General features: G+C 25.4%; 1 protein-coding gene across 1 annotated transcript in view; it reads left to right on the top strand.

Annotated features, from left to right (window-relative positions):
* The first annotated feature begins 5,174 nt into the window (after window positions 1–5,174).
* Window positions 5,175–15,455, top strand: part of LOC111680111 (putative uncharacterized protein DDB_G0286901) — a 67,319-nt gene continuing 57,038 nt past the window's right edge. Inside the window, exon 1 of the mRNA XM_046945825.1 lies at window positions 5,175–5,534. The gene's annotated coding sequence lies outside the window, so the exon portion shown is untranslated. The remainder of the gene's footprint in view (window positions 5,535–15,455) is intronic.

Here is a 15,455-nt window from a genome sequence, read left to right as displayed (position 1 = left end):
CACAAAAAATGTTTTTATATTTTTTTCTTACATATTTTTTAACATACGAGTACAAGAAAATAAATAAAAAAACCAACAAAATTCTCAGTAAATTAATGCTCTTTTGTTTCGGAGGGTTTTTTGAATATGTTTTTTTTTTCAAAGAAAAAAAGTTATGTTAAAGTAACCCCGTGTCTATATTAGACAAATATTTATCACGGCAATGGACAAAACGTCGGCAGACGTTTTTTGTTTATGTTAATGCATAGGGTAACAAAATGCTAATTTTATCACGACAACTCACAGATAATTTTATTGAAATAATGATATATTTTATAAAAACAATCGAAATTAAATGCAAATTTTGTAAATAAACACTAATTTCACGAAAACTTATGTTAAAAATAAATTTTAATTGCACAAAAACAAAATTCTAACCAAATTTTACAATAAAATGGCATTTGTTATTAAGACAACGTTGTCTAAACAATTGTTTAGACAACACTGTCATAACGACGTTATAACGCTAATAAGTGCCGTCTGTACCTGCTAATTTTTTATCATGATAACAATTTGACGTTTAGCATAATAAATATTTGTCTAATATAGACATGGGGTTATTTAGCTAAGTAAGCAGTTATTTAAATGTATAAATTCTTTAATTTGTAGTGATTTATATTAGGGTTCTATAGTTGAAACGAAAACTTTTTGCATTTTATGAAAAGTCGACTTTCGACTTTTTGCATTTAGTTAAAAGTCGATTTTTCGACTATTTTCATTTAATTAAAAGTCGATTTTTCGACTTTTAATATTTTATAAATAGTCGACTTTTCGACTTTTTCCGACTTTTCGACTATTTTCGACTTTTGACCTTTTTCGACTATTTTTGACTTTCCGACTTTTTTTGACTATTTATAATGTTGCCATTTAACATTATATTATTATTTATAATTATTAATAAAAAAATTTTATTTATATTTTTTCTATTTGTTGCAATTTTTTTGCGTTTTTTCGACTTCTTTCTATTTTCGACTTTTTTCAACTATTTTCGACTTTTTCCGAATTTTTCGATTTCTTTCGACTTTTTCCGACTTTTTTCGACTTTTATTTACAAAGTCGACTTTTCGACTTTTTTCATAGACGAACAAAATAGTCGACTTCGACTTTTTTCGACAAAAAGTCGATTGTTCAAGTATTCGAAAGTCGATTTATAGAACCCTAATTTATATAGTTAATTAGTGATCTATAGCAAATTTACGGCAAGTGATTCAGTGGCAATTACTTTTAGGTCACAATGGTCCTTACGAAATTCGTAGATTCTAAAGCTCTCACTGAAAGAATTAGCAGAATTTCCTGGAACTGGGTCTTTTTGAGGTTTTATATATTATAAACTATGCTAAAGACTATTAAATTGAATCGAAATGTTCAACACGATCTTATGATCTAGGTTGTTTAGTTAAAGCAATCAAAAGAGATCGGCTAGAGCAAACATGTTCGACAGTTTAGTTTTTGTTAAAAAAGACAAACAATCCCATAATGGCTTAATGATCAGGACTGATACCAGTGTTTAAGTTTGCAGGGCCTGAGAAATGTACTTCGATAACGAAATTTGTAGATCCTAAAGCTCTCACTAAATAAATTCGCAGAATGGAGTAAATTTTCTGGAACTGGGCCTTGTTGAGGCTTTAAATATTGCAAACTATACTAAAGACTATGAAGTAGAATCGAAACGATCAACACGATCTATGTTGTTTAGATAGAGCAATAAATGTGATGGAGTTTAAAAAGAGATTGGCTAGAGCAAATAAGTCCGACTATTTAGTTTTTGATCAAAAGGACAAGCAATCTCATAATGACTTAATAATACCACTGTTTAAGATTGCAGGGCTAGAGAAATGTACTTCGGTTACTTAACAGAAACATCGCAACTGAACTGGATCATCAAAGATCATTGAACTTGAAATGAAGAAACAGTTTTTGACTAAAAATTTGGGAGACATAAACTCGAGAGAATTTTCGTAAAATATTGATTACTATAAGAAAAAAGTACTTTTGAGGACATATTCAATATTGATTAAAGTTCTGATCTGATTTCTATAAAAATTTTATACGACAAAGTACAAAGACTCCAAAATTTCAAAGTGTAGTTTTTCATTTTTGTCATAGGATTAATACGTGGACTAGTAATCTCGGAATACATTCATGGGAAATATTGACATCTATAAAAACAATTTGGGAAAAAATTCCCGAAGTACTGCAAGTAAAAGTCTTCAGCTTTTGTACACAAATCAATATGAATATTTGAATAAGCGGACTGGAAATAGTGGGCGTGCCATTAGTAGGCGTGACACTTAAATTCGTATATCAATGAATTTCTAAAAGCTAGAATCTTAAATCTTTACATGGGAAACTTTTACATTCAAATAAGCGTTTTGGCGTGAAAAATATGGACGTGGTACAAGTCTTCGAAGGTAGTGGCTTAAATATTCTTCGCTTTAGAAAAAATTTAGGTTAATTAGATAAAGATTTTGGTTGCAAGATGAATGTTACTACGGTTTAACGTTGGATGGAAATTTAAATTTTCAAAAGAATCTGAATTTTTTTTCTTTTTCAGAATTTCAAGGAATTTAAGAGAATATATTAAACGAAAGTTAACAAAAGTCTATTAAGATTTTCGCCGTAAGAGAGAGATCCGCCGTGAGACAGAGAGTTGTCATCGAAAAGATTTTCAGATACTCTCTATATACCTGAAGCAACGAAGAAAAGATCGTTTGAGGAACCGAAGGCCCCGTCTTTTAATATACAGTTGAATCCAAAGGAAACTTTAAACCTAAAGTCAAGCTTTGTATTTCGAAGACGAGCACTTCGTCAAAATAAATCTCAAGAAATAAAGTTTTTTTTAAGATTAACCTTAAAACTAAAAAAATTAAACTAGACAGAGAAGAAAAAATGAACAAAGTTATCAAGAGAAAACTACGGAACGGTCTCTTTTATACAATACACGATGTCAGTAATCCGAGTGGATAAATTCCCGATAGACCTTCACTGTAAAGAATAATACTAGGTCAACAGTGGGGATTATGTATTTGCACACAAAGAGCAAAATTGTTTAGTCTCAAAGAGGTCAGAATAAGCGAGGGATTTCCAAAGGTGTTTCGGATAAACGGATTCAATACAGTAGAAAGCCTAGAATAGTTTCATTGTCATTGTCGAAATTAGATTAGAAATAAACAAAGTTATCAAGAGAAAACTACGAAACGATCTCTTCTATACAATACACGATGCCGGTAATCTGAGTGGGTAAAGTCCCGAAATACCTTCACAGTAAATAATACCAGGTCAACAATGTGGATTATGTATTCGCACACAAAGAACGTAAAAAATGCAAAACTGTTTAGTCTCAAAGAGGGCTGAATAAGCGAAAGATTTCTAAAATGTCACTTGAATGAGCCGATTCAAAGAAGTTGAAAGTCTAACCTCTTGCCTTCTCAGGCTATCGTCGTAATTAGATTTAAATATAAATCATAGAAATGATATCGTTTTTGATATAACACTCCTCACGAATACAGATTTGTATACTCTTAGGCATTACTACCTGGAAGCTGAGTTTCTGAACATCGAACGATAATACATTAATAGATAACTCTATGAAGTTTCTCCAACAAAGTGCTGGTAAAGGTCTTCTATAGATTTGATTAGAAATGATATCTGCTATGGGTCAAAAATTTTCCATTCTTTTCTTAACAAAAGTTCGGGGACATAAAAATGTTTGATATGTTTGGGCGAAAGAGCGATAGGGTTTCGATGAAAGTTTTAGACCTCTTCTGATCTATACTCAGAGAGACTTACTTTTCAGATTCGTTTTGGAATCTAATAATGGCACAGAATATGCAGTTATTGAAAACGACTACATTCTTTTATATGCCTGCAATAAATTATAAACTGTGAACTCAAATTTACTTACAGATTCGCTGAGGTATTTTTGTATGTATGTTTTTGTTGTTGTTTCTGTTTTTTGTTGTAATTTTTTTCACGAGTACTTAAAGTGCTAAAAAGCTGGACTCAATCACTGTTTTTTTGTTTTTGTTAACAAACTAAATTGTATGAATGTATGTTTGTTTGTTTGGTGGGTTCGTAAGTATGTATCATACATAAATACCTTGTCTTGCTTGGCTCTGACTCTGGGGCATACCTGTAGTAATTCGTTGTGCTAAGTTAAAAACTTTGGTTGTTGTTGTTATTGTTGTATTCAATAAAGCACTTGTACTCTGAAGTAACCGTAGTACGCGAGCAACAACGTAACGCTTATGAATAACTTTGTGTATATTTTGTTTGTTTTTGTTGTTGTTATTGGCTTCTCAGTCAAAGCGTGGAGTAGTAGTGTTGGAACATTTTGGTAACCAACAACTGTTGCTGTTTTCAGTTGCCGACGTGATATTGACGGAATGAGTTAAAACGCGCGCCTTTCAAGTAAAGAAGTTTTTTTTGGATATTTTATAAAATATTGATTTTTTTTTGAAGAAAAACGTTAAAAAGAAAAATTCTTTATGAGAAAAATGAAGATTTTCTTAAAAGAAAATACTTTAAAAGATTTGTAAACAAACGTTGAAAAAAAACAGTTTTCCTGATTTAAGTTTGAGTGAGAAATTGTTAAGATTCTTTTTTCACTTTCAAGCTCCTGTGTCTGTGTGTGTTTGTGTGCAAAATTTTATTTTCTTACAACAACAACAAAAATACATTTTCCTGTGTTTATCTTAACAAAAAAAAAAATAGAGAGAAAGAGTTGAGAGTTTGTGTTATTTTTATGAGATTTTTGTTGCATATTTTTAAAAGTCATAAAATTTTCTTAAACTCCTGGAATGTTGTTGTTATTGGTTTCTTTCTAATCTAGATTTGAAATTCTCTCTGAAATAATAACAAAAATAACAACAACTTTACAACAAAAAGTTAAAATTACAATAAATCTTGTTTACACTTGTTGTTTTATTTGATTTGTGAAATTATCTAAAAAAAAAAGAAAAATTAACGAAAAAATCACGTAAAATGTGAAATTCCAATTCCCAAACCGAGAAAAAGAAAAAAAAAAACGAAACATATAAATAGAAATTGATAAATTATTAAAGAGAAAAATAGAAAAAGATAAAATAATAAATAAAAACAAAAAACACGCACAGTGTGAAAAGTTAAATAGAAAAACAACAACATTAAATATTTTAATATTTGTTGTTATTGCAGTTAATGTGTGTGTGTGTATGTTACATAAAAGTGTTAACGATTTTTGAAAATTAAATACAAAAACAACAACAACAACGACAACTAAAACAATTCAATATTATATGTGTATTTTAGTTTAGTGTGTTTTTGGGGAATTTCTTTTTTTTTATTTTTCGATACGAAAATCATTAAAATATTTCTTCTTTAAACATAATTTTCGTTCATTATATTGGCGCTGCCACTGCTACCGTACCGACTGCTGCTGTAGATGAGAGCCTGACTTTTTTGTCTGTCTCTATTGAATTTGGATTATCTAATTTATTACAAACCCCATTAACAAGGTAATTATAAGATGCGATTTCAGATTAAAAACAAAAACAAATACAAACACTGAATTGGTGTTAAAAAAGTTGTGGAATATGATGGCGTTTGAAATTTGATTCAATTTTTAATGAAATTTACAACAAAATATCATTAAATTAATTGGATTTAGTTAAGCAAGGTGGTGGAAAGATAGTTGAAAAACATATAATTAAATGTATTGAAAATTATAAGACACCAAGTAGGAAATTTTGCAAACATTAATTTTTTAATGAAAATTTCTATTTTCTTTTAAAATAGAATTTTTGAAAAATGTTTTGCTTCGAAGAAAATTTTTCAAAAACTTTTATTAAATAAAGATAAATTGTACAAAAATGTTCTATAAATAGAATTTTTGAAAAATTTTTAAAGGTAATTTTTAAAATATTTTTTTTTTAAATAAAGATAAATTGTCCAGAAATGGTTTTTCTTGAGAAAATGTTCTAAAAAATAATTTTTTTTTAAAGAAATTTCTATAAAACATATATTCCAAAATTATACAATTTAAATGATTTTAGAAAAATTATCTTTTTTTTAAACAAGAGAATTTTTTCCAAAAATATAAAAAAAACATTTTTTTAAAAATTTTCTATAAAAATATTTTTAACATTTCTTAACATTTTCTATAAAAATACAAATTTTCCAAATATTTTCTATCAAAAAGACAATTATTTTTTTAAATTTGTCTGAAAAAGAGAAAATTTTCTTAAAAAATTCATTTTCCCAAAAATTTTTTATTAAAAAGACAAATTTTCCAAATATTTTCTATAAGAATGTTTCTAAAAAATAGAAAAGTTTTCTATAAAAACTGAATATTTCCAAGAATATTTAATAAAAAAATGAGAATTAAAAAAAAATAAACGAAAAGAAGCATTTAAAAAAATTTCTAAATAAAATAACATTTTCAAAAATTTTTTACTAAATTTAAGAATTTGACAAAATTCTATCAAAATAGATTTTTTCAAAAATAAAAAAAGAGAATTTTTCCACAAATTTTCATAAAAACACAATTTTTCAATAAATTTTCAAATTGTTTCCAAAAATTTTTTTATAAAACAAAGATTTTTGGAATTTTTTTTAAAAATTTTAATTAAAAGAAAAAACATTCAAAAAAAATCTAAAAAAACAGAATATTTTCAAAAACTTTCTTTAAAATTAAAGAATTTGTACAAAACTTGTCTATAAAAATAGATGTTTCCAAATTTTTCCTATGAATATAATTTTTTTATAATTTTTCTATAAAAACACAATTTTTCCATTAATTTTCTATAATTTTTTTTTAAATTTCAATTTTTTTTATAAAACAGAGATTTTTTGAAAATTTTTTTTAAAAATTTTAATTAAAAGAATAAAAAACACATTCTAAAAAAGAGAATGTTTTCAAAAATTTTCTATATAATTCAAGAATTTGTTCAAAACTTTTCTATAAAAATAGATTTTTTAAAAATTTTCAATAAAAAAAGACAATTTTTTCATAAATTTTCTATAAAACTTTAATTTTTTATTTCCAAAAATTTTTGTTTCCAAAAAAGATAATGTTATCAAAAATTTTTTATAAAAAAGATAATTTTTACTAAAAAATGTCTATAAAAAGAATATTTTTTTACAAATAACAGAATTTTTTAGGAGATTTTTTTTTAAAATTTTTATATAAAAAGAGATTTATTCTTAAATATTTTTATAAAAAGAGATTTTATTTTATTTATTTTATTTTATTTTATTTATTTTTATTTTATTAAAAAAAGGATTTTTTCAAAATTTTTCTATATTTTCTATAAAATAATAATTTTTCAAAAATTTATTTTCAAAAAAAATTTTAAGAAAAAGAATTTATCAAAAAATTTTTCTAAAGATTTTTTTAATTGAATATTTCCGACAATTTTCTATAAAATCAGTAATTTAAAAAAAAAAAATCATAAATAGTCCAAACCAAATAATTTTATTAAAATTTTCAAATATTTTCCATAAAGATGAAATTAAACGTAATTAAGAGAGAAGAGAAGATTGCTAGAAAATGTTCTATAAAAAATTATCGTAAAAAAAGAATGAGTATCCATAATAAAAAATTTATTATAAATTTTCTTTACAGAAAAAAGGGATCATTAATAAAAAAATTAAATTTATGAAAGATTAGAGATAAACATTTGCTGGTAAATTTTCTATGAATAGAAATTAATCTTAAACTTTTTAAATAAAAAAAGGATCTATGAAGAGAAAATTGATCTTTAGTTAATTTGTATAGTAAACTTTTAATAAAGAAAAACTTGTTCGCTATTGATCTTTAAGTTGAAAATATATAAATTTTAAAAAAAAATTAATAAAGCTAAATTTTCTATAAGCAGAAGAAAATCGATCGTTAATTCTATATAAAGTGAATTTTTTTAATAAACTAAATAAAAAGAAAAATTGATCTTTAAAAATAAACTTGATCATAAGCGAATTGGTATCGTAAACTTTTCATAAAAAGAAACTTTACTTATATTTTTTGTTAAATCGTAAATTTAAATGTTTTAAAGTTTTTCGTAAATTTTAATTTACTTTTAATGATTTATTTATATTCTTATAAATTTTATTAATATTTTTACAATTTATTTTCAAATATTTAAAATATTTTTGAAATTATTAGAAATTTATCATAATAATCGATTGGACAGCTGTTAACATTAACATAATTCATTTATATTTATTTCCTAAAAAAAGTTCATGTTTAAAAATATAAACTTTTTTTTGCAAACTATTGTTATAAATATTTGCCAAAACAAAGAAATTTACAAATTATTCAAAAATTATATGATTTCACTTATTTTTATTTAAATTTTCTTTTTGATTAAATTAAATAATAAACAAAAATAATTTATTAAAAAAAAAAATATTTTACCAAACAATAGTTACTTAAAATAGTTGATATAAGACAAAGCAACTGGCTACGATGACAAGCATTATCATCATCTGTATTTATTTAAATGTCAGCTGTACTAACTTGACCCAATTTGATGGATTAACCCATTGTTGGAATTAAAGGAAAATAAATGATGTTAAATGTGTAAATGCCATTAGTAAAGAAAGTAATTAGAAGCCATCTTCATTTCAAATAATTAATAAATATTATTCACGCTCATTTTTAGCAAAAGAAACTCTTCATAATAAATTTCTGCATTTTGTTCAGAACACTAACTTATACTGGTATTCTGATACCCTACTTTAATTTAGAGAGTATTATGAGTTAGTTTATTTTGCTATCACTCTCATTTTGTGATCATGTGAGGATCGGTGTCAAAACTATAATTTAATACAACGAAAATCGTCTACATTTTGAAAAAATTATCATAGGATATGTGATCAAATACTAAACGATCTTTTCAGTATTAGTTTAATGATCTAATAAGGTATGATCGTTCCGAAATTGTAAAGATTTGATATTAATGATGTCAAAGCCGCAATTAATTGTAATAAAACTTTTATCAACTTTCAAAGAAATATCAGAAATGGGATCAATAATTAAGTGATCTTTACTGTATTAGTTAAACGATCTATTAAGAATTGATCGTTCCGAAATCAGGAAGATCATATAGATTTTATAATAATGATATCAAAGTAGTAATTTACTATAATAAAACTGTTATCAATATTCGAAGAAATATCAGAATTATGATCATAGTTAACTGATCTTTATGGTATTATTTAAACGATCTAATAAGGAATGATCGTTTTGAAATTAAGAACTTACTATAATAAAACTGTTAAAAATGTTTAGTACAAAAAATCGCAAGAAATATGATCAATTATTTAATAATCTTTACGGTCGTAGTTAAATGATCTATTGAAGATTTGTTTTAGTATAAATGTTCAAAGAAATGTGATCATTTATTAACTGATCTTTACTGTGTTAGTTAATAATTTTAATATTTTTGTTCAATCTACTCAATTTGGTGATTACTAAGTATTTTATTGATCGTAGTCCTAATTGGTTCATTTGAGAAACGATCATTTGAGACAATGATCAATTCGAAAACGTTCCTGTAGAAAATTATTAAGAACAATTAAAGCTATACTTCTAAATTGATCATAGCCTCTTTCAATAAGATCAGTTTATCTTTAAGGTATTAGTTAAATGATCTCTTAAGAATTAATCGTTACGAAATTAAGAAGGTTATTAACATAGATTCTATATTAAATTCTCATTAATATAATAGATTTGGTGATTACTCAGAACTCAACTGATCGTAGCCCTAATTGGAAATCAAGATCGTTCCTCTAGAAAGTTATTAGGATATAATGATTTATTAGCTCTATAGCATTACTTCATAATTGATCGTAGCCTTAGTTACAAAACGATCAGTTGAGGATCCAAACAATTTAGCTTTGATTCTCCCAAAAGATAGAAAATTTCTCTATAAATCAATATGTAACATTTCTTAAACATTATTCCCTAACTCCTTTATTCCCACATACTGAATCATAGAGTCGATCATGTTATAATAAACTTTCTTATCTGTTCTTTAACCAGTTTTTTTATTTATTCACTTTTTATTTGTTTATTAATTTTTTTCTTCTCCTATTGATGTTAATGAATTAATGAATTATTGTAAAATTTGTTAAAATTTATGTATAAATATTAATAATGATTTGTTTTTGTTTTGTTGTTTCTATTGTTATGTTAATAAAACAAGTTATAGGAACAAGTTTCCGGATAAAAAAAAAACGAACTAAAGAACAATAATTTTTTTTATTGAAAATCATTAGCAAAGCATTAATTGCTTAAGATAATTGTGTGTATATAATTTTGCTATAATTAAATTATAGGCTTTTTTGCGAATATTGCAAATTTTCTATGGAACTAATTAATAACAAATTTTTAATTAGTTTGGATATCGCAGCATGGGAAAAATTATTCAAGATTTTTTAAAAAGATAACATTTTTTTTGGAAATATTTTCAAAGTAAAGAATGATCGTATACTGTTATTATTTTATAATATCGTACATTTTCTTTATATGGAAAATTCATCGAATAGTCTATAGTCTAGTCTATAGTCTTGTCTATAGTCTAGTCTATAGTCTAGTCTATAGTCTAGTCTATAGTCTAGTCTATAGTCTAGTCTATAGTCTAGTCTATAGTCTAGTCTATAGTCTAGTCTATAGTCTAATCTATAGTCTAGTCTATAGTCTAATTTATAGCCTAGTCTATAGTCTAGTCTATAGTTCTAAAAAAAAGTAATTGTAAATTTTAAAGTAAAAATGATTGTAGATTTTTTAAAAAAGAAATTTATCATAAATTTTCTTTAAAACAAAAAGTAATCGTTTGTTTTCTATAAAGCGAAAATTGATAGTATATTTTCTTTAGACAGAACCAGATTTATATGTAAACCATGATTTGTTTCATTTAAAACTCCAAAAACTCGAGATCAATAATTCTTATTTTTTCTTTTTAATAAATTATCATTTAAAGATAAATGATTGCATAAATAAAAATGTTAATAATACTTTAGAGGAATTTTTCATGTAGGTGTTGTCTTGTCAGTTTTTATTTCTAACAATTCAAACAAATTTGTCTCATTAGTTTCGCATAATGAGCGTTAATAAAACAACATAAATTAGGGTTTAAATATACTTTGCTATAAAATTAACATAAATTATTAACAATTTATTTAAGAATTTCCCACAAAGATATAAAACAAGCATAAATAAAAATAATTATTAACAAACATAAATAAAAAACAAAGGTTACAGTGATGACCTTTGCAAGATGTTCTTATCCTTGGAATATGTACATATAAAACATGTAGTCCTTTGTAGTTAAAAAATCTAATTGCTTGAGGATCAAGTATACATTGTTAAAGTATTTAGTTTATTTATGATTTTATTTATGACAACAAGTTTTTCATAACATAATTTTTTTGTAAGTTGTTGTTAAATATTGAAGGCAACATAAATTTTAAATCGATGAAAAAAAAAACCTTTTCTTATATAAAAAATCGTCATATAACTATAAACATTGAAGTACAATAAAAAAAGGCGAAGACGAAAGCAGAAAAGAAGACATAATAATATGTAAACATGAATTTATGGAACAGGTTTATTTGGCATCTTAAAAATTAAAGACACATTTTCGAACAACAATTGTTGTTGTTGTTTTTTTAAACAATTCAGAGACTTATCGTAAACACGTCCTTCTTAAGTGTCGTTTAAAAAAGAAACAACAACAACAAATTTAAACTTTAAAGGTTGGCCGCATTTCAAATACATCGCAAACTAAAAATTTAAAACAATACACTCAGAGAAAAATAAATTTTTAAAAATAAATTCTTAAAGTTTACAATGTAACAAACTTATTTAAACATTTACTATTAAAACGTTTAATATTGGAATCATGTAAAAGATCAAAACACTTTGATATTCGCACTCTTTTAAAACTCTGCTTTTGTTCTGTATGTTAATCAAATTAATTTTTTACTTTTTATATAAAACTGAAAAAATCCCCAACAAAATTCAAATCAATAACGAGTTTTAAGCGATTCATTAAGAAAAAAAACGAAGTAAAATATGAAGAACCACAATCAAAGGAGGCAGGAGAAAAAATGACAGCAGAACTTGTGCCAATTCTTAACAAGACAACAGAACAAAAACAAAAATGTTGTTCGAAACACGTTCTTTGTTGTTATTACACGCCAGCAATTATTTTGCACATCACAGATTTTAGTTACTGGAACAAATTTGTGTTAAATGTGAAACAAAATTGAATTGAAAAGTTACTTGATAAAGAAAATAAAAATAAAGAAAATTTTCCTTAAATTTTAAAATTATGAAAAGTTTTTAAAAATAGAAAATTTTTGTTAATGGCGAATAAGATTATATGTAGTTCATTTTAGCTCGAGTTTAGTTCTAGTTCAGTTCTAGTTCAGTTCTAGTTCAGTTCTAGTTCAGTTCTAGTTCGGTTCTAGTTCTGTTCTAGTTCAGTTCTAGTTCAGTTCTAGTTCAGTTCTAGTTTATTTGGCATCTTAAAAATTAAAGACACATTTTCGAACAACAATTGTTGTTGTTGTTTTTTTAAACAATTCAGAGACTTATCGTAAACACGTCCTTCTTAAGTGTCGTTTAAAAAAGAAACAACAACAACAAATTTAAACTTTAAAGGTTGGCCGCATTTCAAATACATCGCAAACTAAAAATTTAAAACAATACACTCAGAGAAAAATAAATTTTTAAAAATAAATTCTTAAAGTTTACAATGTAACAAACTTATTTAAACATTTACTATTAAAACGTTTAATATTGGAATCATGTAAAAGATCAAAACACTTTGATATTCGCACTCTTTTAAAACTCTGCTTTTGTTCTGTATGTTAATCAAATTAATTTTTACTTTTTATATAAAACTGAAAAAATCCCCAACAAAATTCAAATCAATAACGAGTTTTAAGCGATTCATTAAGAAAAAAAACGAAGTAAAATATGAAGAACCACAATCAAAGGAGGCAGGAGAAAAAATGACAGCAGAACTTGTGCCAATTCTTAACAAGACAACAGAACAAAAACAAAAATGTTGTTCGAAACACGTTCTTTGTTGTTATTACACGCCAGCAATTATTTTGCACATCACAGATTTTAGTTACTGGAACAAATTTGTGTTAAATGTGAAACAAAATTGAATTGAAAAGTTACTTGATAAAGAAAATAAAAATAAAGAAAATTTTCCTTAAATTTTAAAATTATGAAAAGTTTTTAAAAATAGAAAATTTTTGTTAATGGCGAATAAGATTATATGTAGTTCATTTTAGCTCGAGTTTAGTTCTAGTTCAGTTCTAGTTCAGTTCTAGTTCAGTTCTAGTTCAGTTCTAGTTCGGTTCTAGTTCTGTTCTAGTTCAGTTCTAGTTCAGTTCTAGTTCAGTTCTAGTTCTGTTCTAGTTCAGTTCTAGTTCAGTTCTAGTTCAGTTCTAGTTCAGTTCTAGTTCAGTTCTAGTTCAGTTCTAGTTCAGTTCTAGTTCAGTTCTAGTTCAGTTCTAGTTTAGTTCAGTTCTAGTTCAGTTCTAGTTCAGTTCTAGTTCAGTTCTAGTTCAGTTTTAGTTCAGTTCTAGTTCAGTTCTAGTTCAGTACTAGTTTAGTTCTAGTTCAGTTCTAGTTCAGTTCTAGTTCAGTTCTAGTTCAGTTCTAGTTCAATTCTAGTTCAGTTCTAGTTCAGTTCTAGTTCAGTTCTAGTTCAGTTCTAGTTCAGTTCTAGTTCAGTTCTAGTTCAGTTCTAGTTCAGTTCTAGTTCAGTTCTAGTTCAGTTCTAGTTCAGTTCTAGTTCAGTTCTAGTTCAGTTCTAGTTCAGTTCTAGTTCAGTTCTAGTTCAGTTCTAGTTCAGTTCTAGTTCAGTTCTAGTACAGTTCTAGTTCAGTTCTAGTTCAGTTCTAGTTCAGTTCTAGTTCAGTTCTAGTTCAGTTCTAGTTCAGTTCTAGTTCAGTTCTAGTTCAGTTCTAGTTCAGTTCTAGTTCAGTTCTAGTTCAGTTCTAGTTTAGTTCTAGTTCAGTTATAGTTCAGTTCTAGTTCAGTTCTAGTTCAGTTCTAGTTCAGTTCTAGTTTAGTTTTAGTTCACTTTTCTGATAAATTTTTCTGTCAATTCTCTCAACAAAAACCCTATTCATTTATTTTATTTATATAGCTATCGCAGCTCTTTACGCTTTTCCCTTTTAGAAATGTTTTTATTAAAGGTATAACTTCCATAAATAAAACGAAAATTTCATAAAACTATGCTGAAAAGAAAACCTTGTATGGAAATGGAAACCAAATTTGAAAACAACAAAAAAATTTCTAAACAATCAATCATGTCCGTTAAATTGAACGTGAAGAAAGTCATAATAATTTTTTTTTTTAATTTTAAAATTATGAATAAATTTAACGAAACACGTACCATAAGAAAATAGACATAAAAATTAAAAAAAAAATATTAATAATAATAAAAAAACTAATAATTTATTTCTAACAAGATTTTAACAGAACTGCTCTGCTGGTAATCAAATAAAGAAAAATTAAAAAAAAACTAAACAATTTGATGTTAAACAACAACTTAAAAACAATAATTGCAACAAAGCACGTAATAATTTACAAGATGAAATCGGAGATGGACAGTTAGTCAGACCTACCGACAGACAGACATGTGTAAAACTAATATTTATGATGACGTTGAAGAAGCCGACTAAATTACAAACCAACAAATATTTTATTTATTTAGTACTAGACAACGAAATAGATAGACAGTGAAACGAACAGACAGACAGACAGAAAATATGTGATCGACAGGCATTTCAAACCAATTAAACCATTAACTAAACCAAAGTTAAATGGTAATTTAAAACCATTTTTGAGGAATATTCATTCATTACTTTTTTATATGAATTATTTTATTTTTATTACACACCAAGAAGAAAATAGTAGAAGAAAAAAAAGCAGAAATAAAATAAAAAAATATTTATATAAAATAAGTATATAAAAATAAAAAAATACGTGTTAAAACAACATTAATTCAAGAAACCAAAAGAAAATAACTAAATACGAAGAAACTATAAAACTTCCGCCTTGACTTAAATTACAGCAAAAACCCATTTGTTTTGGTTTTGAATTGTTGGTACTTCAAGTCAATATTAAAGGCATTGAAAACGGTTAAGGTAGTGTGATGGAAACATTAGCATTTTAATTAAAGAAGTTTTTTACAATAAATTATAGAAAAGACCCTATTTAGTTCTAGTTCAGTTCTAGTTCAGTTCTAGTTCAGTTCTAGTTTAGTTCTAGTTCAGTTATAGTTCAGTTCTAGTTCAGTTCTAGTTCAGTTCTAGTTCAGTTCTAGTTTAGTTTTAGTTCACTTTTCTGATAAATTTTTCTGTCAATTCTCTCAACAAAAACCCTATTCATTTATTTTATTTATATA

This window comes from Lucilia cuprina, chromosome 3 (genome assembly GCF_022045245.1).
Source record: "Lucilia cuprina isolate Lc7/37 chromosome 3, ASM2204524v1, whole genome shotgun sequence".
Taxonomy (NCBI): Eukaryota; Metazoa; Arthropoda; class Insecta; order Diptera; family Calliphoridae; genus Lucilia; species Lucilia cuprina.
Note: the sequence above shows the minus strand (reverse complement) of the source record. Positions and strands in the feature narration are given on the sequence as shown.